Source organism: Panthera leo, chromosome C1 (genome assembly GCF_018350215.1).
Source record: "Panthera leo isolate Ple1 chromosome C1, P.leo_Ple1_pat1.1, whole genome shotgun sequence".
In the NCBI taxonomy this organism is placed as follows: domain Eukaryota; kingdom Metazoa; phylum Chordata; class Mammalia; order Carnivora; family Felidae; genus Panthera; species Panthera leo.
In genome coordinates, this window is record NC_056686.1 from 10941267 (window position 1) to 10954660 (window position 13394).

The 13394-nt window shown below is 51.5% G+C and overlaps 1 protein-coding gene across 5 annotated transcripts in view; it reads left to right on the forward strand.

Annotated features, from left to right (window-relative positions):
• TMEM51 (transmembrane protein 51) overlaps positions 1 to 13394 on the forward strand; it is a 54310-nt gene that overhangs the window by 35342 nt on the left and 5574 nt on the right. For 2 of the 5 annotated variants that reach the window (XM_042952105.1, XM_042952106.1), the window contains exon 2: positions 11110 to 11173. The exons of 2 other annotated variants lie outside the window; for them this stretch is intronic. The gene's annotated coding sequence lies outside the window, so the exon portion shown is untranslated. Of the gene's footprint in view, positions 1 to 11109; positions 11184 to 13394 lie in introns of all 5 variants that reach the window. One more of the 5 variants, XM_042952107.1, reaches the window with a different exon arrangement.

Below are 13394 nucleotides of genomic sequence, written 5' to 3' on the forward strand. Positions count from 1 at the left end.
TTTATGATCGTCGCTACTATTTTAGTCCCCTCTTCTCCCCTCCCCCACTCCACTTTCCTTGTCTCCCAGCAACCGTCCCTGCTGTGGGGAATGCCCTCAGTGGCCAGAGTTAGGGCCAGACACTGGACTGAGAGCGGGGAGGTCCTGGCACAGGAAAATCAGGGTGCTGTTCCACCAGGATAGAGAATGGTCATGGCCCAGGTGAAACAGCAGCATCCTCTGAGCCTCTCCAGGGTACGTGGTGAGGCTTACCACTGCCCCTCCCTCCTTGCACCGCCTCCCGGAACCTCTGGGCCCTGTGATCCCCGCTCCCCGCCTCTCTGCCTGAGGAGCCCTTCTCCGCTTCTTCGTCCAGACTGGTTTCTTTCCCCTCTTAAGGTTCGAGCGCCCAGAGAGCCCGCGCTGAGTCTCTCGTGCCCCTCATTCCTGTGAAGGTTGCTTTTAGGCCAGTGCTCTACCGACAAGCACTTTCTCTGTGCGTCATCCCTTTGGAAAGGTATAGTCACAGCCATTTTACAGATGAGAAAACCGAGGCTCTATAGGATATAAGCTAGTTGAGTGCAAGAGCCGGGAGTCATACAGAGTCCTGCCTTGAGCTTCCATTGCCCCCCGCCCCCCTTCCTGATCCGCGCGTGGCTCTGTGGCCCAGGTCTGGTTCTGGAACGTCGTGCCTTTATCTCACAGTCGCATCTGCCCACAGCCAGCCTCCAGGCTTCGCTCCCACTGTTGCCAGCCTCTCGACCTGACTTTCAGACTTCTCCACCCTTTCCGGTCCTCGCCCCTTTCTCCAGGAGATGGGCTCCTTCACTGACCTCCCCTAATCTCGCCAGAGCCCACTGGCAACAAAAGTTCCCCTCTTGGTCTAGTGCTTTATACCGAATTACCACAAACCTAGTGGCGTAAAATAACTCACATTTTGTATTTCACAGTTTCTGTGGGTGCGGAGTCCAGGCACAGGTTAGCTGGGTCCTCTGCCAGGCCACAGTCAAGGTGTGGGCCAGGGATGGGTTCTCATCTGGAGGCTCGAGTGGGGAAGGGCCCGCTTCCAAGCTGTCTTGGCTGACGGCAGAATTGCTCCCTTCAAGTTGTAGGACCGAGGGCCTCATTTACTGCTGCTGTCATTGGGAGCCTACTTCAAGGCCTTGCCAAATGGACCTCCCTTAAAATGTCTACTCGCTTTATTAAAGTCAATAAGCAAGAGAAGGTCTCCTTGCAAGGTGGGCATTACAGTCCTTCGTGATATAATCTCACATAATAACCGTCATCCCAACATTTGCTGTATTTTACTGGCCTGAAGCAAACCAAGATTCCTCCCACACTCAAGTGGAGGGGTCACGCAAGGGCATAAACACCAGGAGGTATGGATTGTGAGCCCACTTTACGAGTCTGCTGGCCATACTTCCCCTCTGGTTATCTTTGCTTAATGGCAGGATGGGAGAGTGGAGTCAGACCTGCCATATGGCTTTAGGCAAGACCTCAGTGTCCTCACCTGTAAAATGGGACGATACCCTCTGTCCCTTGGAGTTCGTGTGACGATTAAATAAACTCTATAGGTGGAGTTTTTGGCACTATCCTTGGCTTAGCTGTTAGGCTTATAAATAAAAACAAATTCACTGTTACTATTCAGCCAGGCCCGGGCTGGTGTAGGTGTAGAAAAGCCCTACATAACAATAGGTTCAATAGAATAAACCTTTGTTTTTCTTCCATGTAAACAGAGTCCAGAGTTCAGCAGTCTGGGGCTGGGAGGGTGGCTCAGCAATCACCAGGGACCCGGGCTCCTTCTCTCTCATTGTTCTGCCATCCTCTACTTCATGCTCCAGCATGGCTGCTGAGCTCCGGCCATCACATCTGCACCACAGTCAGTAAGAAGGAGGAAGGTGCAAAAAAGAGAGAGAGAGAGGGAGATGTCCCTTCTACTTAAGAACACTTCCTGAACGTCCCCCTCCCCTGATACACACATCTGCTTATGTCCCATTGGGTGGAACCTAGTCATGTGGCCCGGCGAGCCTCTCAAGAGGCTGGGTAATGGTCTGGATTCTGGGAAGCCCCGGAAAACTGAGCATCAGGAGTTTTCTCACAGCGGAGGAAGGGCAGAGTGGATATTCGGAACCCTGAACCGCCCGAACAAAACCACCCTACTGAGGATATCCGGCCAGTGAGTCGGCACTACCCGCCCTCCAGCACAGGTAGAAGAAAAGATCAGGTGAACTGAGCTTGGAGGTGAGCTGTGCCCTCCAGGTGACGTGTCGCTCCAGCCAGCTGGCTCTGGTGCATCCCGAGGAGGTCGTCGCCTTTTCCAGCACGTGAGCGGGGGGCCCGACTGGCGTTTACAGACCAGAACGGCGGGGAGGAAGGGCAGCCAAGGCGTGCCCTCTGGCGCCCCCCAGAAACGGTTTTGCGCCTCGGGAGTTTCATCGGGGCTTATCTGTCCAGGAGGAGGCCGCTTCAACGTCACGTGCTGGCTGCCAAGGAAGCACAGAGTCTTTTTCAGTTCCCAGGAGGCCTTACAACCTGGGGGAGCAGGTGGTGGCGAGTGTAGGATCCAAATGTCATCCCTCCCATCATCCCTGTGCCGTGTCTTGGCACTTACTGTATACCTAGCTAGCTCTGTTCACCTAAGGTGGATAAAACACTCACTCCTCAACCTTGTGAGGTCGATTCTCTCTGTTCTGATTGTCGCCAGACAGAGGGGATCGAGCCCCGCCCCGTGCGCGGGCTGTGCCCTGACTTCTCGGCGGAGGGGGATGGTGGGGGTAGCGCTTTCCTCCCGGGTTGCTGGGAGCAACAAGGCAAACGATGTTGGGGAGCACGCCCGCTCGTGGAGGTGGGTGAGCACTCGACCGAGGGTCGTTCTCACTCCCTCTCCCAACGTGAAAGAGGTGCCAAGCCCCACAAAGCGCGCCTCCCCCGTGAGCTGTTATTCTCGTCCCCATCTCCTGCGGGCTGCCCCGTTTTAACCTCAGCCCCAGTTTTATGATTAAACATTCCAGCGTCAATTATTTACAATATGTCCAGATGAGTATCAGGATTGCAGGGGGCCGAGTGACTCACACGGGGAGAAGCTGGTTTTTATGGAGGGGAAATGACACGAAGGGAAACAAGGAATTCTACCACCTGACCACAGAGACTGAGGTCAGCCTAGGAAGGGCTCCAAGCAGCCAGGGTGTGGGGAGGGGGCTCCCCGTGGGGACGTGGGGCGCTGGGAGGCAGCAGGTGGTGGAGTGAGCTAGCTCTCGGCTCAGACATATCCAGTTCAGATCTTTGCTGTGCCATTCGCTGGACGACTTTGAGCAGGTGTCTCAACTTCTCTGAACGTCAGTTTCTTCCTCTGTGAAATGGGGATCACTCTAGAAACCTTCCCCTCAGGGTTCTTGGACATTTTAAATGTGATAATGAAGGGGCGCCTGGGTGGCTCAGTCGGTTGAAGATCCCACTTCGGCTCAGGTCACAATGTCATGGTTCGTGGGTTCAAGCCCCGCATCGGGCTCTGTGCTGATGGCTTAAAGCCTGGAGCCTGCTTCGGATTCTGTGTCTCCCTCTCTCTGCCCCTCCCCTGCTCACACTCTGTCTCTGTCTCTCAAAAATAAATAAATGTTAAAAAAATTTTTTTTAATAAATATAAACATTAAAAAAATTTTTTTAATGTGATCATGAATAATAAGTTTTAAAAATAATTATTTTAAGTAATAAATATGATATATTAAATTGTCTAAATACAATCAATAGCAATAACAATAAATGCACGGAAAGCACCCAGCACCGGGCCTGGCACTTGGTAAATGCTTAGGGGATCGTTCACTGTTGCCGCTATGATCCCAGGAGGTGACAGGTGGAAAAAGAATCTGGTGTGACTAGTGACATCCTGAAAACCGGAAGCAGGAGGAGGCCGGGGCTGGAGAAAGCAGGTCTGGCTGGGGGGCTTTCAGTGGGAATCACAGGTAGCAAGGGAAGAGAGGGCTGGGAGAGGGCTGGACAAGCTTGAGCGAATTCCAGAAAGGCGCTTGGCAGAAGGTTTGGGAACCGCTTCTGTGGAAGCGGCATCACTGTGGCTAAAAAAGAAAATGTCCAGATATGGGCAGGATGACCGCTCTCAGACTGCGTCCTGCCCTCCCCAATCAAGGGCCGCCCTGATAAAGGCCTGGGAACAGGGAGGGCTTTGCTTCTGCAGCATCCATCGGCCTGCAACGGTCTGCCTGTCCTCTCTACACACCTCCAGTCTGGGTTAGAAACCCCCACGTAAGGACCACATAAAATAAACGCCTGCCTAGCTTTGTCCTGAGGGCTTAGGAACTGGGCCACCAGGAGAGCGGGTGCCTGCTGATACAGCGTGAGGACGCATGCCTTTGCCGCGGTTTTTACCCCGGCCAAGTCAGAACGAGTGCAGGCTTGCCTCCGGAGAAATCTCTGGTTAAAATGTAAATGCGGTGCAGGAGGGCCGGGTTGCCCAGCCCTCCTCCGTCCAGCCTGGCCACGCGAGGAAGAGGTGCAAAATCCACCAAGGGGTCCATTTTATCAGGATCAAGGAACTGTGTCCGATTAAATGAGCCGCTGGACGAGAGAAGGTCTGAGAATTAGCAGGTGCCGGGGGAAGGTGTACCCTGCGTGCATTGCCTGTGGCTGCTGTAACAAATGACCCCAAACTTGGTGGCTAAAAACAACATAGATTCACTCTCTTGCCGTTGCTAAGGCCAGAAGCCTGCGGTCAGTTTCACGGGCTAAAGTCAGCAGGTCTGCTGGGCTGGTTCCTTCTGGAGGCTAGAGGGGAGAAAGTGATACCCTCATCACCGCAGCCCCCTGCTTCGACCTTACATCTCTCACTTCCTCCTCTGACCTTTTTGCCTCCCTCTTGTAAGGACACTTGTAATTAAATTGGACCCACCCGGATGATCCCGGCTAATCTCCCCATCTCAGGCCCCTTAACTTAATCACATCTGAAAAGTCCTTTTTGCCACCTAAAGTTAACAGTCACAAATTCCAGGGATTAGGACTGGGATATTTGGGGGGGAGGTCATCATTCAGCCTCCTACATGCCTTCTCCCAAATTCTGAGAGACACAGAGGGGTGAGTGGCAAATAGGCCTGAGCTGAACCCCAGATTCTTCTCTGCCCCCAACTCCAATGGCCTTGAATTAGCCTCTCACCCCCTCCGGGCCTCTGTAAAAATGACGGATGCTCACTTCCTCTATAGGCTGGAAATGACCGCTAACACACCCGGAGCGGTTCCTCTCTGCCCGTCACCAGGTGCAGGAAAACCCTTAATGCAGTCACTCATTGATTTTCTAGCTTTACTGTCCCTGGAAACAGCCAGACAGTCTCCTGCCTCGGGGCCTCTTTACTTTGGTTCCCTCTGCCTGGAATGTCCTTCACCCAAATAGCCACATGGTTCCCTCCCCGGCCTCCTTCAAAGCCCTGTTCAAATAACACTCTCTCAGTCACTGTGCTCCCTGACCACCACATTTAAAGTCCCCCCCGCCCCCCGCCCAGCACCCCCTACCACCGGCCTCCGTGTCAGGTGCGGGTGTCGTTGTTCTCAGCTTGTCTTCCCATCTAGCACGGGATGGAGTTTTCCCAGACAGGTGGTTGTCCGTGAGCTCTCCGGGGACAGGGCCTTCCGTCCGTTTTGGCCATTCCTCTATCCCCAGCACTTACAGCAAGCCCTGGAACGTGGTAGATGCCCAGTTAATGTTTTGTTGAGCGAATGAATAAATACCTATACCCCCACACTTTGAGCCCGTAACGCGTAACAACCCATGAGTTCCATCCCCATCCGGCTCCCTGACCAGTGAGACGGCTAAAGCGGACGGTGATGAGAGGAGGCCTCTCGGTGACTGAAGCCGCCGGGCCGAGATGGGAACACGGCCTGGGGCCCAGAGTCCACGCTGGGAAGCCCAGTGCGTGCTGGGAGCGCTCGATACTCGGAAACAGTCTCTGCAGTCCCTGATTTAAGCTCTCCCCTCTGCCTACTTTTTGCTGCAAAATGCCTCTTGGGGAGGAGAAACGAATGAAGCAGGTCAGCGTCCAAGATGACCCGCACAAGGACATAGGCTATGTCCACGTGGTGCCCGGGTTGGCCAGCACACTAAGCGAGCAGCGGAGTCGCAGGGGCTCCCTGTCTCTGGGGAATGACCTGTTGCTGGCCTCACTGGTGGGACTGATAACAGGTCCTGTCTTGGTGACTTGGCAGAAAGGCTGGTGTCCTATTGCCTCGAGGATGAGGAGGGGCTGCGCACAGGACCCCCACTTACACGCTGTGAGACCCGGGGCAGGTTTCTCAACCTCTCTGTGCCTCAGTGCGTTCAGCGATGACACGGACCAAGGTGGGGATAAGAGCGCCTCTCTCATACGATGCTTGGGCGGAATGAATGAGTTCAACGCACGCAGAGCGCTTCGCGTGAGCCCGAAGGAGCACAGGAAATAGTAACAGGTGGCTGCAGCTGGCTGCATGCTGGGCCCGGGCGGGGTGGTCAGTGCCCGTGCTCGGCCTTGCTCTCCAGAGAGGGAGGCGACTGGCGGCCCAGCCCCAGAGCCTGGAGGAGGATCAAGGTGTCAGACTCACTGAGTTGAGGATGATGGGAGCCTTGCTTCCTGCCCTGCGTCTCATGGGCACCAGACTCTGTCCTGGCAGGGAAACACACAGCGAGGTCACATTTCCCAAGAAATATCGAATGTGGCCGGAGCCCTCGGGACTGGCTCCCTGGTGCCAGCCAGCCTTGTAAATAGGGTCACACGCCAGCCACTTGCTTAGGGAGAGACACCTTGTCAAGCTCCCAAAGACTAGATACCTGGTTTAACTCACTGCTTCTGTTTATGGCTCCTGGAGTCTTCAGAATGAATTTATCTTCCGATTAAGGATCAGGCGCCGATATTTAAATGGATTAGCGGGGAGACTGGAGATGTCAGCTCTTATAAAATTCACCAAGATCTGGGGCGCCTGGGGGGCTCAGTCGGTGAAGCGACCGACTTCGGCTCAGGTCATGATCTCACTGTTGGTGAATTTGAGCCCCGCGTCGGGCTCAGAGCCTGAAGCCGGTTTCAGATTCTCTCTCTCCCTCTCTCTCTCTCATTCTCTCTCTCAAAAATAAATAAACATTTTTTTAAAAAAATTCCCCAAGATCTTCCACTGGGGAGGGGAAAACTGCCTCTTTTCAGTGCAGCAAGTGTTAGGTTCTGGGAACCGTCCCCTCTCCCATCTCTGTGCAGTTTCTCAGACTGAACCCTCCCCACAGATCGCCCTTAATCCCCTCCTACCCCCAAACTCCACCCAAGGTAAATTTACATACACCTCAAGGCCTTGCAAAGCTTCTGGATCTTCCTTCCCCCACCTCCCTCAAAGGTAATTTCTTGCCCCTTCTGTAGGCTCGTTCCCTGTGCCCCATGTTATCAGTACTGCCTTGTGATTTATGGGTTTTAGAATCAGACGTGCCTTATACCTGCCTTGTATACTAGCTGTGTAACTTTGGACAGGTCACTATACCTCTCTGAGCCTCTGTGTCCTTATCTGTAAAATAGAAATAGTAATGATCAGGTGATCGTACGCGGAAGGAGCTGGACAGAGGACCTGGCACAGAGTCGGCACCCGACCCACGTTCACTCTTACCTGATGCTGACTTCCCTCCTATAAGAAAGCATCACTTGTCTTCCTGCTGGACTGTAAAAGTATCTCACACATCCGTGTGTCCCCCAAAGCCCCTGGCACACAATAGGGACCCAGCAATTGTCAGATGCAAATTCCTTAGAAAGCCATTTTAAAAGAAAGGGACACCTGTTACCCCTCGTGCTTCTGTGATGAAATATCTCCCAGAATAAACTGCCGTGCTCGTTTCTGGCCCGCCTGCCCTGCCCAGGGAGCGGTGTGGTGCAAGGGAAGGAGGAACATTGGCAAAGTCAGCAGGATTTGATTGTGAATCTCGCCTGCTGCTTAGCACTGTGTGCCCTAAGACGAATTATGTAACCTCTCTGAGATTCTGAGAGTGGGCTCCTCGCTCCTTGAAGGATGGCTGCTGCTGGGACTTACACTACTCTTCCTACAGTTGTGGCTCTGCCTTGCAGATTGCTTAGCACCTTTTCCTTTAGTCAGCTCTCTCGGGGCCCAGGCAACCCTCTTCCCTCCCCTCTACCTTTATGACTCTTTTGGCCACATGACTTTCATTCTTCCTGAGTGCTCAGTCTACAAGAACATGCTCTGAACGAATGGGAACCTGATGCCTTTGACCTTGGTTGGTAGGAAGGTGGCCTGACACTCCCAGGCTGGAGGGGAGCTGAGGCAGTGGTGGCTCAGAGCCCTTCTCCTCCCGGTCCCCCCAACCTTCCCCCCTGCATGGGACCGGAACTTGGTGACAAAAGGGACTAGGGGCTGAAACTTGGCCCAGGGGGCCCCCACTGAGTTCTTCCTTTGTGATGGGAATGTGGCCTGGTTCCCTGAATGCAGCTGGGGATCCCTTTCCCAATTATGCAGCTTGGCAGGAAGAGCTCAGGGCACAGGGAGATTGGTCAAGGAGGCTCTTTGTCCTGGGAACTGGTCACTCTGCCAGGACTGAGATCCCCTCCCATGGAAGGTTGGATGGGCTGGAGCTGTGCCTTCCTTCTGGGGCCAGGGGGCAAGCTTCGTGGCCACTCAAGGGTCTAGATCAGATTCTTGGTTTCTGAACTGCGTTCCAGAGAATTTCTGGGGTTCAGCGGGAACCGGGCCAGGGAACACTCTACCATCGTTTGGGGCCCTTCGCTCCATTTCAGCCAGAGCAGAGCCTTTATTCCCTTTCTTTCGTTCAATTTTATTCCAAGTGTTGTCTTCATACCAGACTCATAGCAAGTCCCTCTAGGTGTGGGGTGGCTACCCTCGGGTGTCAGCCAAGTGGGGCGTCCAGTGTCCAGAGCTGTGACTATCCGCCCCCACCCCGGAAATCCATGCTGGCTCTGGTTGGGCCAAGGGTGCTCGTGGGAGGGAAGACAGCGGCTGCCCAAAAGGAAGGAGGCTCAGGGCTCTCACCCCTGCCCACTCCTGCCTAGGAACACCAGGGGACATTGGTAGAGTCACCACTTTGGGTCAGAATGGAAATCACAATTAACTGGGCACCTCTCCCATGTTGCCGGCAAGCCGTCTGTGCACGGGATACTCCTGAAAGTTGCTCTGACGAATCCTCTCCCCCTCGGTGCCAACTGTGGACTAGGAATTTCCCCAAATTGATAATGGGACATTGGTTAAACTTTTTAACTTGCGAGATATTCATTCAATGAAGAGTTAGTTATTAAGCACCTGCTGGGTTCCCTAACAAGAGCTTTATTTCAGGGGGTTTATACTCCAGTGGGAGAGACAGGGAGCCTACAAGAAAACAAAACAATACTATTAAATGGTGAGGTAATGTCATCCGTCCATGGGAAGGAATGTCATCAGGGAACCAACAAGCATGGGGCTTAAGAGTAGCTGGGTGAAGGAGGGGCATTTTATACAGAGTGGTTAGGGATATCCTTTTGGAGGAGGTGGAGTTTGAGGTGAGAGACAGAAGTAGTAAAAAGTAGCCAGACCAGGGGCACCTGGGTGGCTCAGTCGGTTAAGTGCCAACTTTGGCTCAGGTCATGATCTTGCAGTTCACGGGTTCCAGCTCCCCGTCGGGCTCTGCGCTGACAGCTCGGAGCCTGGAACCTGCTTCGGATTCTGCGTCTCCTTCTCTCTCTGCCCCTCCCCCACTTGCGCTCCATATGTCTCTCTCTCGAAACTAAATAAACATTAAAAAAAATTGTTTTTAAGTAGCCAGACCAAGCGCAAAGGCCTTGTGGCAGGACGTGCTTGGTGTGAGTGAAAAACAGAACAGAAGCCACGGAGGGTTGATGAGCCAAGAGAGAAGAAATGAGAGAGGCAGGAGCCAATCCAATCTGGTGGGACGAGGGAGTTTGGATTTTATGCTACGAGTGTGGGAAAATGTTGATGGTTTTGGAAATTCCTACCGCAAAATAATTCAATCAATCGAAAAGGCCCCTGTAAGATATCTATGAAGTTTAAGGAATGACGTCATAAGTAAACACCCACGTACCCTTCTCTCTCACCCTCCCCAGGCACTGTGTCTCACTCCTCCAGGGAGGTCGCTCTGATCCTGAATTTTAGTTTTGGCAACCTTTGCATTTCTTCCTCTTATTACAAAAATAGACGCGTGTTGTTTGGTTTTGCCTCGCTCGGAACTTCACATAAATGGAAACATGCCGGGTTTGCTTTCCCGTTCAACCTCGCGCTTGCCAGAATAGGCCACATCGGTGCATGTAGCTGCGGGTTGTGTTCATGGCCATGTAATACTCCACTGGATAATGCTGTCGTGGCTCACGCTTTTTCCGGGTGCCTGGCATCACTCGGTTTTCTCGTGTTGAACCAACCCTACGTTCTGGGGATAAACCCAACTTGATGGTGATGTATTATGTAATTGTCTGCTTTTAAAAAGACATCGTGGGATTCCATTTGCTGATATTTTGTTTAGGATTTTTGTTTGTGTGCTCGTGGATCAGATGGGCCTGTCATTTTCCTCTCTTGCCTTGTCCTTAGTTACTTTAGGGATCAAGGTTATACACTCCTCATAAAATGACTTGGGGGAGTGTTTCCTCTTCTTGGAGTCTCCAGAGCACTTGTGTAAGACAGATAAAACCACATAAGGTCTGGTAAATGCAGCTACTGGACTGTCATCCTTCCGCGGCCCCACTTTTTTGGTCCAGAGTCTTGGTTTCTTTGGGGACAATCTTTCTTGCAGGTACCCCAACCGATGCCCTCCCTCCCCCAAGAAGAAGCAAAGAAAACACATACCCACCCACCCAGGAAGCATCTCAAATTGAAATGCTCACCGCTGGGGTGCCTGGGGGGCTCAGTCAGTTAAGCGTTAGACTTCGGCTCAGGTCATGATCTCACGGTTCGTGGGTTCGAGCCCCGCGTCAGGCTCTGGGCTGACAGCTCGGAGCCTGGAGCCTGCTTCGGATTCTGTGTCTCCCTCTCTCTCTGCCCCACCCCTGCTCATGCTCTGTCTCTGTCTCCCAAAACTGAATAAACGTTTTTTTAAAAAATTAAAAAAAAAAAAAAAAAGGAGAAGAAATTCTCACCACTTACTTAGAAAGCTGTGTTTCTGGTTTTTTACAGGTGGGTCCTTGATTCAAGATTTTAGTATGAAGAATTGTTTCCCAGCCTGCCCTGAGCACCCCAGGTAACAACAGGTAGATGCTTCTCTTAAGTAGTTAACAACTTTTCTTGAACACCCGGGTGTAGAATCACTCACTTATCCTTGAGCGCAGCCTTGACCATGAGCCGCGATGGGTCCATGAGTCTGGCTGAGCTGGGACCCTAGTCTGCCTGCCAAGGCTGCCCTGTTTTAAGGACGTGTTGGAAACTATGTGGTCCAAATCCTCCGAGCACAAAATTAGCTTCTTTCCATATTTTTGAAAGGGAAAGAACATCATGCTAAATATAACGTGGGTCAGCAAGCCAGAAACAACATAAATAGCCATCAGCTGTAGCTCAGGAGCTGGGTTTCCACATCCCTGGTGAACCCAACAGGATCCTGGGCTCCAGAGGGAGCGTGCAATCGACGAGCGATGTTGAGCGACCATTGGAAGCGTAACCCTGCCACGAACCCAAAACCCAGAAACCTTTATTTCATTTGTTCACTCTAAAGGCACCACAGGCCCGTTTCTGTTTCCAGTCCTTAGTCTCCCAGTAAGAAAAAGACAACAAAAATCATTCTAATCCCACAACACACACACACACACACAACTAAACCACCGTGGTATGCATCATTTGAGTGTTTTGAAATTTAATATAATACATCAAATAGTGTTTGTGTATCTGTTTATGTATTATGGAGGGCCCCAAGCCATCATAATATCCAACACCATGTAATCTTTGCCCCCCTCGTGGGTGGTCTCACCCCATTGACAATGCAAGCTTTAAATAATATTAAATAACAAACCTTTCTCTAAGGACTGACTCTTGTGCTGGTCACATACAGTTCTCGGTGCTTTATGTATCTTTCCTTGTTCACTTGTCAAAACTCTCCTATGAGGTGAATACTAGAAGGCTTTTATTTCTGCTTTACAGTGGCGGATACTGAGGCACAGGGAGGTTAAGTAACTTGCCCAAAGTCACACAGCTAGGAAAGTAGAGTGAGGATCTGAGCTCAGGCAGCCAGTTTCCAAACTGGTTCCAAAGTTCATGTTTAACCACCAACCTATGTTGCCTTGCAACAATACGCTGTTCTGGTTGTAACGCCTTCAAGCTACAGAAATTGAGTGAAAGGTATACGCTCGACGCCCTCTCCGTTCTCGGAAGCAATCATTGCTAAATTTGCAATGTGCCCCTCCTCTGAGATTTTTACAAACATGTTTGCATGTGTGAAAATATTTTGTCTCTTTGTTTGAACGTAGGAAGGATCCAGTCTTCCTTCCCATGTATTCATATATACATGTCTGTGTATAGAATTTTTAAAATTATAATCACACTGCACGTGCCGGTTTTGTTTTTTTTTTTAACCTTGTTTGACTTTAAAACGTATCATTAGCCGGCTTGAAACCGTAATGTAATAAGCACACGTACCATATTTTATTTAACCAGATGCAGATTATTGGCTCTTTCAGTAGCTTCCAGTTTCCCACTGCTACGAAGGTATGATGAACATCCTTGCCCTGTACATAATTCTTAACAAGTTGGAATTCCAGAGCCGCACGGTATAAGCATTTTGAGACTTTTGATCCATAAATGCCAAAATTTGCCACTTAGAAAAATTGTGTGAAATGACTTATCCCAATACCATTACCCACACTGGGTGTTGGTGCCTGTTTTCCATCACTGACAATTGAACAGGCGCAAATGTGTGAATCCTGACATTTGCATCTCTGTCGGTGACTCTTATCTGAGGCTTGTTTTACTCATGTGACAGGATAAGGCAAAGCTGGAGTTGAGAGAGCAGGGAAGGTGGGATGTTAAAGTGGCCCCGATCACTGGTTTAGAAAACACACTGTCAGCCTCCCACGTTCAAGGCCTACCTGTAGGGCCCCCTAGCAGGTGCTCAGTAATGGGCTTTTTAATCTGCTTCCCACACCAGCCTCAGGCTGAACCTTTACCCCCAGAGCCCCCGCCCCGCCCCTCCCCTGCCGGTCTCATCTCAGGTCCATGTGGCAGAACCGCCGATCCCCTCATCCTTCTCTTTGCTGGCTGTGAGTGATATCGTAAGAAACAAATACCCTTGTGTATACGGTAGACTTTTCAGCTGGTCCCACCGCCACTGGCTGCAGCGGAATGGATCCTTGTTCAGTGCCCTGCACGCACACACATACATGTTCACACACCAGGATGCGTGCATATATGCATACATACAAATACATATAGGACAGCACGAACAGGGTGCAGACCCTATTATGTGAAGTGGGACT